This window comes from Hippoglossus hippoglossus, chromosome 13 (genome assembly GCF_009819705.1).
Source record: "Hippoglossus hippoglossus isolate fHipHip1 chromosome 13, fHipHip1.pri, whole genome shotgun sequence".
NCBI classification, from domain to species: domain Eukaryota; kingdom Metazoa; phylum Chordata; class Actinopteri; order Pleuronectiformes; family Pleuronectidae; genus Hippoglossus; species Hippoglossus hippoglossus.
Genome location: NC_047163.1, coordinates 15,598,227 through 15,613,348, shown reverse-complemented (window position 1 = coordinate 15,613,348; position 15,122 = coordinate 15,598,227). Strand labels below are relative to the sequence as shown.

Sequence of the window (15,122 nt, the reverse complement as noted above, 5' to 3'; positions counted from 1 at the left end):
GTTTAATTTGAAATACTGAGGGAAACGCAATGCAGCTTGAAATCATTGAGATCCATATCGCACAACAAAGGTGTTGTGTTGGCATTTGTAACACTGAAACCTTTTGGTTCAACCCGGTTGTATTGTTCCTTAGTGCACCTGCCACAGTGCAGCTTGATTGCTTTATTTGTTTGTCAGAGTGTTATATTTTCTGTCAGGTTGTAGTGCTGTGTAACAGTACAGCGCCTTCTATATCAGTGCCAAGTTTAGTTTGTTGACTTGGAGCTTGTGAGACAGATGAACAGCCATCAGTCACGCTGAAAGTTCACACTCTCTCTCTCACCTTCTGTCTTTGTTTTTAAACTGATGAATGTGGGTGTGTGGCAGTGATCAAGGGATGGAGTGGCTCTTGTATAAGACATGAAAAAATCCCGACACATTTCCAACCATGCCTAGGATAAATTATTTAATCTCCCATGTTACAGACTTGAACAGGGCTGTTGCATCTTCAGTTCACCAATGCATATCTCGGATATTCATATTTTTCAGTAATCTTTCACATTGTTTTCAGAAGGCCCCGTGTTTCATTGGTTTTCACCACAATGCCATAATACATATTATGCGTACGTTGATTGTATTTTTTAGCCTGTAGGCTGTGCTTTGACATTTCAGGCCAAGCATTTAAATGCATGTTTAGAGAAGATATTCATTTTTAGTCTTTCGTATATGCTTTTTGTCACTTGACCTGTTGTAGCGCCCTTCATAGGTCCCTTAGCATGCTAACATTTACCAATTAGTATTAAACAGTATAAGCATTAAAAAGTATGTAGTGTGGCAAAAAAAAAAGTCAGTGTGTGGACAGCATTTTTCTTTCTCTTTAATTTATATGGCAGTGCTTTTCTGAGTTAAAATTTGACTGACACATACTGCATAATAGGTGCAGCCAAATGGATTTTAATGACGTGTGTTATTGCGTAGTATGGAGTTGGGACGCCGCGTACGGAACATCTCTCCTGTTGTCAGGGACCTTGTCAGTGCATATGTATGACCTTAACAGAGACTGAATTTAATGTTTGTATGGCTGATGACTGCTGTAACTGAATAACACAAAGAGGAATTATGCTGGAGCTAACTGGATTAGTGTAAGGCGGTTTAGCAGGCTTCCTGCAGCTTCAGAGGAGGAGCGCCTCATGTGCTGTCTTATTTTTCACTTCAAAAAATATTTGAGCCATTGAGGGTAAAAATCTTCTGCAGGAAACTTTTATTCAAAATATCTACTGTTGCATCTCTAAAATAAATATTTATCATACAAAGAATGTGATTATAGAGAGGAATAATAGAGAGAAAGATTAAGAAAGACAAGGCTACAGCAAAACAAACTGCACTGGCCTGAGAATAAAAGGTTATAATATTAACAGTATTAAATATTTTGACTCTCCTCATTAGAGGTGCAATGTCTGTAAAGAGAAAAATTATGAATTACAGTCATGTCGTCAATGGGGAAAAATATAAAGGAATAAGAGATAATTACTTTTTGGGGGAAAGCAAGAAAAAGGCCATGATTGGCAATTGTTCAACTCTGCAGTACACAACACATCAACAACATGGCAAAGTAAAGTGGACAAAGATTTATTATACTCTAAGATCCAAATGGACAAAAGTTCAGCTTGTTCACTTCAGATTTCCAAAATGGTTGCTTTTATCTTTGTCCAAGTGTGGATTGCAGGATTGGCTGCATCGCAGACAGAAACATAGACATGCAGACACATGAAATCTGACAAATGAAAGGGAAATCAAACACAGCCCAAGCTTACTCTCAAGCTGTTGACACAAGCCTGAAATGTGAACATACACAATCCAGACTGTAAATCAACGCCATGACACGACCCAAAGTGAAGCCAAAGTGTCTCAGTCGCCCACTGGTGGCTGGTTACAATATAGGTCAGGAACCACACCACCCCCATGTTAGCAGATTAGATATGGGCCAAATAGTTTCAGTCATATTAGGTCGACGTTTATTTGTTATAAAAACAAGTTGAAACGTCATAATTGACAGCTAAGACTGACTCATGATTCAAGCACATGAATCAACAGTACTTTGCTACTGCAGTTTCATACCCTGATCGCTACTGTGCAGACTCATATCCAAGATATTTTGGCTTCATTTCTGGATAATGGAGATGCATCATCTATCTTATACAGTTTATTACAAAATCACACTCACATATACACCTAATGTTAAAACATTTATTCATATTTGATTCTAGTTTCTATTTCCCAACAAAAGATACTTTGACTTTACCACAAACCAACATCACTGGTTGTTGAGATTTGTTGAACTGAGATTTGTTTGATCATCAAAGTGCAGTCAACTTTGCCCTTACTCACAATATTTTCCTTATGACCCATTGTTTTTCTGTATTTATTCAGCATTATCCTATTATCATTACTTCAAATCCTATGTGTACAAAATAATATGTGGTATTGATTACCCAGTTGACTGAGCTCAATTTTGTAGAATGTATTATCACTCACTGGCAGAACATGTGTGACCTACTTTCAGTCATTCTCACAATGATTCCCACAGTTTCAAAAATCCTTATACTTCACTGTCCGACTACTCCCTTCTCTCTCTCTTCTTTATCTCCCTTGTCTAAATAACTAGCACTACTGTAGTGTGGATTAGAGCAGCAGCTAGCTGTGCAGGTAGCTTAATGAACACTCTGGCACAATTATAGAGTAAGGAAATTACTAAGTAAGGCAATAATATGCTACTTCACAGGGTAATAGTATGTCCCCTCTGGACAATGAGTTATTAATGGTTAGGAAACAATGACATCTACATCCCCAGTCCAACCCATTTTCTGCTCCCTGCTGCTGTGCTTTTGTATTTTTCGTAGCAATGGAGGATAATGACAAGAGAGCACAACAACACAGGACTCTCTTCATCTCTGTCCCACTTTGTCTCCGACTGTTTTCGTGTCAGAAGCTCGCCGACGCTCTCATCTGATTTCTTTCTCACCTCGCTTTCCGGATTCTTATCGCTATCACTTTCCCTCACACAACACCTACACACCACGAGCCTGGTGGGGGAATGCGGGGTATTAAATTATTCAAACTCCTGGCAGAAGGTGTCACCATCAATCACTTGGATCCTTTTCTGGCCTCTGTCAACATGTCAATAGAAAGTTCTAATGCTGAGTAGAAATCTTCAGGAATCCCTTAGAATTCGTAAAGATCAATGCTATGAGGTGATGTTGGTAGTGGACATAACCAAGGCTATATCAGCACTGACTTTCCCAGGTGCTTCACAAATCTTAGCTGTACCCTTCTGAGAGGCGGAACACCACTTCAACTTGTGATGACCACTTATTTATCAGATGGAAGTTCACCTGGAAAACTTTTTGGTCTACTGTGGCAGATTGGGGATTACAGTGCCTAAGGCCCTTACTCACCTACTATTAACATCCGTCCTGAGAGATCCGATCAGAAGTGGCACATTAAAATGCATCCTGAATGTGTCCCCTCTGATTGGATCTCACCTCCCCACTCTACAAGCAAATTTACACGTTCGTCATTTGTATTAGTTGAGACCAAACAATGTTGTTTTGAGGCAGTCTGAGTTTAGAGATGTGTCTGATGTCGCTGTGTGTGTGTCACCATGAGCGAGCTGAAGAGAGATGTGTCAGGAGAGTCTGAATGAATCTTGTGCAGCTGTGAAGAAAGATTTTACCAATTTAATCATTATGTGGTGATCAGTGTTGATGTTGTGACGGTGGTTAAAAACTAATCAACGAGAAGAGACAAAAATATGTTTGATTCATAGGGAAACTGCAGCTGCTCAGAGGAAATCAGCTGAGTAAGAGGTCGTTCATATGTGGCCCAGGAAGGATAAGCATGTGGAAAAGAATGTGGACACGTCGCCCAGACCACCCCCGAATGTAGTCTGGCGTGATCGAAACGCCACACCTGTACTGTCTGCTTGAAATCGGATCACAAAAACCACATGCTAACACCGTGAGCTGCTTTCTGCGGGTTATATTGACAATATGTGTTATCATGTTACGATATGGATTGTAATGGAGCTAGTATAAGTAAAAAACATAGACTGTATATATAAAGATTGACGACATGACGGCTCCCCAAAAGTGAAGCTAAATAATTGTGATCTCCCCATGGTGGCTGGCTAGAAAATGGACCATAAACCATGCCTCTCCATGTTAGTTGATAGCACATGGAACTAAAAAGTCAAATTCCAAATTAAATATTTTTTTTCCCAAAGATGGTTTCTGTTCTGGTTCGGTTAAAATTTGTGTTTTCATGCTATAACAAAGGCGTGAAAGGTCACGATAAGAAGTGAGACTAAGCCGCGATTAGTCAGCTCTACGCCTCTCTGCAGACTCTTGCTCCAAAATACGTCAAAAGCCCAAGATGATGGCAGTTTATATTTTGCTGGGATGATGGGAAGAAAAGGAGATTCTGAGACAACCAAGCAGTGGTAAATCTTCTTAAAAAGTATTAAACGGTGCAAAATGTTATTTATTCAATCGTACAAACCTCGTTTTATGATACAGGTCTTTCCAGTCAAACCTCTGACTGAAAACAAACTCTTTTCTTTGAGTCAATATTTTTTGCAAGCAGCCAAAGGTCATCTTTTCATTTACAACCACTGACAGCAGTATGTTCACCACACTCACTCTTCCCCTTGAACTCTCTCCCATTAAAAGAGAAGAAAGCTGAGATTTTATTTGTATCTCTCTCGGATGTCACGCTCCTTATGAACAGAGGACATTTTCATTTGTCTGATGGATTCTCTCAGGTTAATTTCGCCAACGAACAAAAACAAATCCATTCTGCTGTACAACTTTGACGACTCTGCCTTTGATTGTCTTTGTGTGCTAAAGCACCTAGTGATAGGAAGGGCCAAACCAACATGAGATTACAGAAACATTGATGCCAGAAGGTACTGTTGCCACAGCCAGAAGAGAACTCGCATGCCAGACTGATGTGTCCCAATAATATTTCTTAAACTGACTGATTCCAACATTTTATTATCACTTCTGTGATTTGACTACAGAATAATTCTAGTTGTGCAAACTCACCATATTGTCTGGTGACAGTCTAGCAGATTTTTTTAAAGAGAACTATTTTGCTCATATTGATGATGGATGAGAAGATACCATTTAAATAATACAGTGCCCATTATCAGACTGATGCAACAGTAGTAAACTATAGGCAGTGATACACAGGGCATCTTTTTGGCTGTCTTCACAAAGGATACAGTTTACATGCTGCCACTCTATGCCAGGATTCGATATCAGTATAACCTGTATGAATCCAGCTGTCTTAAAAAATGTCTGTGCTGCTCATATGAATGAAAGGCTTGTTACTTATTATATTTTTATTTTTTGATAAGATTGAATAGCAAATGGGCTTTAGGGGTAGTTCCTATAGATGCTAAAGCTAGCTTTTTTGATAACTTGATAGCTGTGTTGCAGTAACATGCAAGCTTCTTGAATTTAGATGTCAATGGTAGCAATAAATGAGCCAAAGGAGCAGAGAGAATTCTTGACAGCCGTATCGATTTTCTTTGACAAATTTCTCTCTTGAATTTGGTTTGGATGTACGATCCACTGACGCCCTGAGTGCTGTATCGATTTTCTGATACGTATCAGTTAATCTACTCGCCTATTGCCAAAGCGAAATAAGATTCCATGTCACTCACGCTCATTGAATTTGACCAAAATCTCCTTGGTGCCTGAAAAATTGTTATTAATGTCATATGTCACCTATTGTTTTGTTTCTAAACACAGTAATCTCGTCTGAATGGCAGTGTGGGAGGAGAAAAGTGTGTTTAGAGGTGAAAAGGTTCCTCACAGCACCATCCATCATGTGTTCAACTACAGATAGGCGGACAGCGTGTTTTTTTGACTTTTCACATTTGTGTCAGCACCATATGTTTTTTTTTTTTTGCAGTGTGTGTCACAGTGTGAATTTGTGTGAGTGCCTGCCTGGGGGACACCGCAGCCTACAGAGGGGAGTGGGGTTGAGCAGGATGCTGTCAAGACAGTGATGAGGATCTACCATTTGAGCAGCAGTTTGACAGCAGACATTCTCCAGAGTGCAGCTGACTGGAGAGCAGGAAAAACAAGATACTAGCCAAAGCATGCTGATGAGGCACGAGCCTTAATTCTGTTTAGATCAACATTGTGCATTGTTAATGTGTGTGTGTGAGCTGGGTAATGTGGAATAATTGCACCAAGATACCAAATAACTAAGAGGTTAATAATTATGAATTCAAGGATTGATTGAAATAATAATTTTAAGTTTCATCAGGTCACATGAAATGATATAATATATTTATTATTATTATATAAATAAAGCAAGTGTTAAAAATAAAACCCAGACTGGAATTGATGCTGTGGAAATGTGTCTTATACTTAATTATTGCTTGCTAAACCTCTGTCTTAAAATAATAGGGATGATTTTAGACCGATTTGACCCTTCCGACAATCGGGGGTGTTCCAGACTGTAGGGCACTCTGTGCCGATTATCTGCGCAAATAATCCTGAAGTGTGGGGGGTTTACAAAATAATCTTAATGCTACCAATTGAGTTGCAGCCTCCACGATCTTAAATCGTAAATAAATAATCGCCTCCGACAGAAACCCACAATAGCTAGAGACAGCGAGACTGAGAGAGCGAGACTGAGAGAGCGAGCTTACCGGATGTTGCGTACTAGTACAGCTGTGACTAAAACCAACAATCGATCCAACAGACCTCCATCTCGCACTGCAAAATGTATACGCCTCCTCAGCCATAACTACATCCATAGATTTTTCGCTGCAAAACAGAACACACACCAACGGTCCCTCTTCATGTTTGTTTTTCTTCTGAAGTCACAATTAATTACGCAAGTGTTCCACACTCCAGATCAGAAGGTGGCGGTAATGCGCCTAAAAGTTGTTAACCAACCGCCATAAAAAAACTGAAGAAGAAGAAGAAGAAGATATCACGAGTTTCTGTGGGATTTCAAATCTCTGGAATCGCCACTGTGAAATTTTTTCCTACAAAGGGCAAGTGTGTGGTCTGATATTCTTTCCAAATCGTCCAGTGTTCTGAGGATTATAAGATTAAAAATCGGTCAAATCTGTCTTTACATCTGTGGTCTCCCACTGTTTTAAAATCGTTCATGAGTTGAAAGTCCTCTAGTGTTCAGCATCCCTTAAGTAACACTTTGTTCAACACTTGTTGTTTGAGAATCATTAATTCAGTGTTTGTTCACAAAAGATCTCTCACACTTTGTCAAGCAAAAAAATAAAACTCACTTCAACGTCTACTACACAATTACTGATAAGCTGTAATGAGCTGTAACATGAGCTGAAGATAGGTGTAACTATGAGAGGTGATTTGCTGAAACCGGATCCAGACTATTTAATTGATGCAATAATGTAATTGAATCAATTTGTTGACATGAAAACTCCAATGTTGTTCAAGGAGAAATATCGTTTATTCTGTGAGCTCTAAAAGGAACAATGCATGATATTGATGATGATTAACTCACTGCAGCATCCTTTATTTCAAGTAGCCTTTGTATACTAAGCAGTCAAACAGCCCTTTCAGCCCTAAAGTTGGGTCTTATGCTTATGTTTTATGCTAAAATAACTAATACTACTATTTCCTTTTCTATTACCTTTGTTGTGCCATAATGCATCAAACGTGATACCATAAAATGGTGTGCCTTTCGGCATTCAATAAATTTGGTTATCAAAATAAAATATTAGATATTAATATTTTATTATTAATATTAAATAATAGCTTTAATTGATTAAAGTTACCTCGGGGCACCACCCTTCAAAGGAAGGGAAAAGATAGCCAATTTATTGATTAAGTCTCATAGATTAAGGTTCTAACTACAAATTTTGGAACTCTGATTAACAATTAAATTAATAACTATAACCAAAATTACCATATAGATAGTTAGCTAAGTTGAAAGATATGGGGTTCTTGACAGTGTAGAGGTTGGCGAAATTCACTTATGCAACATTAATAAAAAACATTTGTGAAAGAAAAACATTTATTATGAATATAATAAAGTATAAAAACACAAATTACTAACGGTCTAATTGCTAAACAAAGATAGGTATGTGTGTATACATGTGTGTGTGTCTGTGTGAGTCAGCGTGCTTTCAAGATGGTGGCTGGCCAAAGAGATAACACCCTTCCCCCACCTATTGGAATGTTTACGACCTGTAGAGCTAATGAGGTGAAGAGTTATGCGTGTGTCTGTGTGTGTGCCAAATTAGAGGAAGTTACTAGATTGGATGCAACGAAAGACTGTGAAGAGCATAACAGACTAACATTACTTTCTCAATAACTTGTACCCAAAATATCACAATACCACAAATCAAACTTATACACCTCACACAGAATCGAATAAACAGTCTTGCTTAGCCTAGTATAATTATTAAGCCCAGATGTGTTACCCGTCCGTAGAAAGGGGAAAAAGGAAGTTGCTGTGCAGTTCGCAGTTTTGTGTCGTCTTGCTGGTTTCGGTTGAGCGGTATAGCTCAGTTGCTGGCTGAAGTTTTCCTGCAGGACATCGCATCGCTGCTAGGACGTTGGTAGAGCTTGGAGGGCGAGGAGGTTTCCTTGCTGAGATGAGCTGGAAGCTGCACCTTTGTGCTCCTCTCGAAGAGTTGGATGGGAAGAGAAGATGTGAGCTGGAGAAGAGGCTCCACAGCCTTCCCTCCTGTGGAAGGATCGTAGGAAGAGGCAGGAGAGGCTCGACAGCCTTCTCTCCGTTGAGGGAGTTTAGAGAGAGAGAGATCGAGCGAGAGATCCAGAAGCTGGAGAACTTAGCTTATATTGGCCCGGTGACCTCACAGGTCATGGGGTCCAGAGTGACCAATGGGAGTTGAGACCTGTGTCCCTGGAGGGGGTTTCCACCCCTCTGTGTGAAGTTGATGCCCTCTGGGACATTGAGTTCCTTGCGCTGGTTTTTAATGGCCCCTGGGAGACGGAGTCCTGGAGGGACATGCTGCTTCCGGCTTTGATGGCACATGTAGGCCGAAGTGTGGTTTCACACAAAACCATGGCCCAACACCTTTTTTTTTTTTAGCATATATTATGTAGGTAGCCGTCAAGTGGACGACTTGTTATATATGAGTCACCTTGAAACATTAAATCATTAAAAACATCAAATGCTGATGCAAAACTCACTGTAGCAATCAAGGACCCATCGATTCAAAATTGACTTGATTTTCTGATACTATCTGCCCCCGTTATTATTGGTTACCTGATATGTCTTGAGGAAGAACACACCTTAGGTACCAGAGGTGATTGGGCAGCTGATGTTACTTTAATTATAAACTCTTAGTACCTCAAGACCTTTTCATGTTTATATTTTGTAATTCTGTAAAGAGGAAATGCTTGTTTTCTGTTTATAATTTTCTACATCCCAAATCCTTAAGGGACCCAGTCACACCCAGCACATATGTAGTCAGACACTAGTTTTGCTATTTTCTGTTGTGCATTATTGTTGCATAAACAGGGGTCACTGCTCCTGTCCCTTCGTCCGCCTCCGACTTCGTATCAGCTGCCTCGGACTTGGTATCAGGAGGTGACAGGAAATATGTTGACGAGAGTGTAAGAGTGAGAAAAGGGGGGGGGGGGGGGAGATAAGTGAAGAGGACTGCATGGGAGGAAAGGAATGTCTGGGAGAGAGGGTGATAAGAGAGATCGATGATAAGGAGAAGAGTGTCTGAGGAAGCAGGAGAGAGAAGTGGAGGCATGACAAGAGGAGAAACAGGGGTATGGGGATAGGGAACAGCTAACATATTAAATCATTTCTTTTGACGGACATGTAGGTAAAATTCAGTGAATTATTTCTTAGTTTGTTAATCCGTTCCAGAGACTTTGATAACTAACTCTGAGTTAGTTGCAGTATAGTTTCTAATTTTGTAAACCTAATTGTAAACTTGTGTTTTATCAGTTTTATAGATATTTTCATCTTTTGCTGCCAACAGCACTTTTTCCTTTTGGCTTTTAAGGGTTTGAAATTTTCACATCCTGAGAAATGTTTCAGATAATATCATGGTTTCGTGGTGTCACAGTATTTCACAATTCTTATGCTTGTGTGATTGTAGGTCAGACTCTGCCTTAAGGAATGTTCCTGTGAAAATTAGGATTTTGTTCCCTATGTTTTTCTTTTTCATTTCATTTTATTTAGCTGACGCTTTTATCCAAAGCGACTTACAATAAGTGCATTCAACCATGAGGGTACAAACCTAGAACAACAAGAATCGAGAAAGTACAATTTCTTCAAAAAAACAAAACTACAAAGTGCTATAAGTAAGTGCCATTTAAGTGCTACTAAATTGTTCGTTTAAAAATTGTATTCAAGGTATAGTCGGAAATGAGGTGTGTTTTTAGTTTGCGGCGGGAGATGTGTCAACTTTCTGATGTCCGGATGTCCATGGGGAGCTCATTCCACCATTTAGGAGCCAGGACAGCAAACAGTCGTGATTTTGATGAGTGGTTAGCTCGCAGTGAGGGAGCAACAAGCCGATTGGCTGAAACAGAGCGGAGTGAACGGGCTGGGGTGTAACGTTTGACCATGTCCTGGATGTAGACTGGACCCGATCCGTTCGCAGCACGGTACGCAAGTACTAATGTTTTGAAACGGATGCGGGCAGCCACTGGTAACCAGTGAAGGGAGCGGAGGAGCGGAGTAGTTTGAGTGAATTTAGGTAGGTTAAAAACCAGTCGAGCTGCTGCATTCTGAATGAGCTGCAGAGGTCGGATGGCACTAGCAGGTAGACCTGCCAGGAGGGAGTTACAATAGTCTAGGCGTGAGATGACCAGGGCCTGGACCAGAACTCTATGTGTGGAAACAAATGTTTTTTCCGATGTCAGCCAATGAATGAAGCTGAACTGCAGCAGTGAATGTTGTGGGATGACTGTGACTTTATCATAGCTGGCCAAGGAGCCCCTGGATCCCCTGGCTCATCACCCAGCAGCTGATTACCCTACACCTGAATCCCTTCATTGGTTTTTACATTACACAGGAGCCAGAACTGATAAAAGTGATGGAAATTCTCTGTGTAAAACATCTGCATTGTACAGAGCACACTGTAAGGTTGTGGTCTTTAGAGTTGAGTTATTTGTTGGGAGACAGATCAGTAATCTGTGGAGTGTCAGTTATAAATAAAGGCCTTTTTACCCATATAGATCGATACAATATGCTGTATACAGACTTTCATCAAAGCGTTGCCTATCTACAATTAATGACGAGCATCTGCCATTACCAAGTCCCAATATAAAATCTATATTTTCATGATAGTACAGTTACATCTCAGCCTAAAGTAAACCTAAAATCCGTAGAGCAAATATACATTTTGTTACAAACAGGAGGTTGTTCGTCGTGGTCTTGCAGCTTTGGGAAGATAACATTGGAATGATGGTCATTGAACCTGACCATGTTTAAAAGAAGACCTGCAATCTTACCGAGCGTAAATCAAGCGTTGAAAGTTTGACAAGTGATGGGAATAGAAATCTATTCTTTATCATAATGGCTTTTTTGACCCATATGTTCATCCACCATGATACAGGTCGTCAAGCCAGATTCATTTAGAATGGATTTTCAGATAATATCTCACAATCCTTTCAGGATAAAGTCAGACAGAAAAGCCATAATTCCCATACCGGGAGTTGAACCCGGGCCGCCTGGGTGAAAACCAGGAATCCTAACCGCTAGACCATATGGGACCTGTAAATTGAACAACAGACCAATATCCAGAATTTTCTCGTATACTCCAGAGCCTGGTAGTGTCCCCACTGTAGGACTCTACACAGTGTTGGTGAATGTTTCTAAAATGATGAGCATATATCTGTGTGTGTGTGACTTGCTCCCACAGATGTAACTGATGGGGCAACAGGAGAGCTTGGTCAGAATGACAAACTAAAGTCAAGACAAATGTCTGGTCTTGGGTATTCCACAGGAACACACAAGGAATGTTAACTATAAATTAATCAGCCTTCATATTTGATGTCTTTTGCCTTTTTTTCAATGAAAAAAGTATAATGACAGTGTGAAACCCATGTTAAATTGAAATTTGAGTTTCATTTTTGTAGCACTAACCTCTGGTTCTATCAGTTATGTTCCCCTCGTTTTACTTTCTCCTCTACCCTGATTTCCCATGTGGAATATATAATATGTTTAAGCTGAGAAACAACTCCATTAAAAGAGACAGATATGCACAGTAATTTTTTTTATACGTGTCTCACAGGACACGTAGGACTTTAAGGTAAGTGGTTTGTATGTATGTTTGTGTTTCTCTTTAGCTTTAGTGCCGCTATCGATCCATCAATACAACATCAGTGTTATTATGGATTATTAAGTTGAGACACTACAGGTGAATAGGGTAAAATGTATTTACTTTGTTAGCTTCAACTCCTTTTGCATTTCAGGTTGCAAGTGTGGGTGGATGTGCACAGTCTTTGAACTCTCATTCAGGCCCTCTCTTCTCCCCAGCTTCATCCTCTCCAAATATGGTTAAATGATGATTTAATTTTTAAAGATGATAAAAACATGGATGTATTGAAAGATAATACATCATTGTAACACCAGAGACATGAACAATGTCAAAAGAAGCATAATTTACCTGTAGTTAAATGTTTGGTCCTTTTAAGTTCATCCATGCATTATCTATACCCGTTATCCTTTGGGGGTTGCGGGGTCCGTAGGAGCCAATCCCAGCTGCCATTGGGTTACAGGCCGGTTACACCCTGGAAGATCGTTAGTGTATCTCAGGCCCAACATACAGAGACAAACAACCATCCACACCTACGGACAATTTAGAGTCTCTGATCATCCTAACCCCAATCTGCATGTTGTTGGACTGTTAAAGGAAGCCTGAGCGCCTGCAGAAAACCCACAGGGAGAACATGAAAACTCCACACAGAAAGACCCCGGCCGAACTGGGATTTGTACCACTAACCTTCTACTTGTGAGGTGCTCATTTTTACTAATTTCAACAAATTGATGTTGTTGACGTTCCTTTTGACAACAGCCTCCAAGCCATGCTTCTTTGCTTGGTGCACCACTGTAAGTATTGACATGTTCACTGCAACTGCTAGCTGTTTGTTCATGCACCTGACAGTCCATTAGAAATTACATTTTACATCTACTCGGGAGTTGAATAGTATTTTATTCTTGTTTTTGTGCTGCAATGAACATATCAGAATCCCCAACAAATGTTATGATAATATTAAAGATATCATTTAATAATGGAGAATATTTGCTGAGTGTGCAAAATTGCGGCTTTAAATTTGTTCCTGTTAATTTAATACTTTCATATTTTGGACAATGAAACATTTGTTGTGGGAATTTGTGATGTACTCCTGCATATCAGTACAAAGCAGGACAGTATTTTTTACAGTGTGGGCTGAGCTGCCTGTGCCAGCTCCTCTCTGCTCTGAGTGATTAGCTCCGTTTGTCAGAAGACAGTGAGAGAGAGACACGACTGAGGCTCTCACAAGTGTCCTAGATTAATGGATTATAGATGAATGGGCTGTTTTTTCCCATCACTTGGTGATAAATGAAACAATTTATTCTCTACTCTCTACTACTCAGTCTTCCTTTTGTCTTCCTCTTTCACATCCGCGGACTTCATCTCTGTTCCTCACTTTTCAACTGTGTGGAATTGGATTTTTCATCTTTTTCTATGGAGTGTGGTCGGTTTTCTCATGGCTGGCTGCTTCTCAACATATTGCATTAGGAAAAGTCACGGCCTCTGGGTGGACACCAAATTGTTGTTGGGTGGGGTGTCTCACGCCACAACTCTATGCTGTTCTCACTCTTGTCTGTCAACCCTGGACTCTCTGAAGCACTCACACTGTCACCTTTCCTCTATCTTTGGACTGAAGTTCTTTATGCCTGGGAGACACCTGTCTGTCAGAGGGAATCATATATGTTTTTTCACTGACATGTCTGTGGTCTTGCTATGTTTATTAACTCATCACCATCCATATGAATAAGCTCAGCCTGACACAAACCACCAATACATTTTCTCTCAATTGACTCATCTCGACTCATTACATTACGACTCATATACACACATTACAAGTAGATACATTATAATTCATAATTACCTTGTTTTTTTTACCATGTCTGCAATCCATAGCATTATTAAGGACAAAGTATAATTAAATAAAAAAAAGTACATAAATAATATAAATATATAATTCGGTGATGAAAAAGGGTTTTCATATTTATATATGAAATTATTTATTTCTCTATTTATAAATGTAATAATTTATTAGAAATACACAGTATTTATGTATAATATGAAATAATATGAAAACAAGATTAAAACTGGAATATAGGTACTGTACAAACTAGCCTATTATATGTGCTATTTTGTAGTTTTTTAAGTGATATAAATTTAAAGTAAATATATACATTTCTAACTGAATTTCACCATGATGATGGATATAAAAGGATAAAATACATTGCTCATGTATGCGTGTTCACAATATGAAATATCTTTGTGCCATCTTCACCTGACATTTCCAGAGTCTGTTTCCATCCTGGACATTTTTACAAGGTTTATAGAAATTCCTGACTTCCCATACAGCTTGGGTGAAAACCAAAAATCCTAACCTCTTAACCATATGGGACGGATCAGTGAGGAGATGCAGTGCAGGTCACAGGTGTGACTGTATGTGCAGTGTCCTCGAGCTCTCGGTCAGGTCGTCGCTCAGTGACACTGCTCCTGCATGTGTGGCAGCAAAAGAATTTCTGTTCTGTAGATGTACGCAGTCATGGTTTTCCAGAGCAGTGAAAGATGGTTAGTAACACGAAGAGTGTGTTCCCCTCCTTTTCTTTTCTCCTTGGCTCTGATTTCCCATGTAGATTTGGTAGATAATAGGTTTTAGCTGAGAAACAACTTAAATGACATTAAAAGAGACAGATTTGCAGAGTAATCTTCATACCTCTCTCACAGGACACGTAGGACTTATACAATTCGTGGTTTGGATGTATGTTAATGTTTGTGTTTCTCTTTAGCTTTAGTGACGCTTTTTAAAAGAGTATATCATAATGTCACAGTGGTGACAAGAAAAACTGTTTTTTTTTTTTAT

The 15,122-nt window shown here is 39.5% G+C and overlaps 1 protein-coding gene and 1 non-coding gene across 5 annotated transcripts in view; one reads left to right on the top strand and one right to left on the bottom strand.

Moving 5' to 3' along the window:
- Positions 1–15,122, top strand: part of sphkap (SPHK1 interactor, AKAP domain containing) — a 107,995-nt gene that overhangs the window by 308 nt on the left and 92,565 nt on the right. The window lies entirely within an intron of this gene.
- On the bottom strand, positions 11,676–11,747 carry trnae-uuc. The gene has a single exon. It is a non-coding gene; the product is annotated as a tRNA-Glu (tRNA).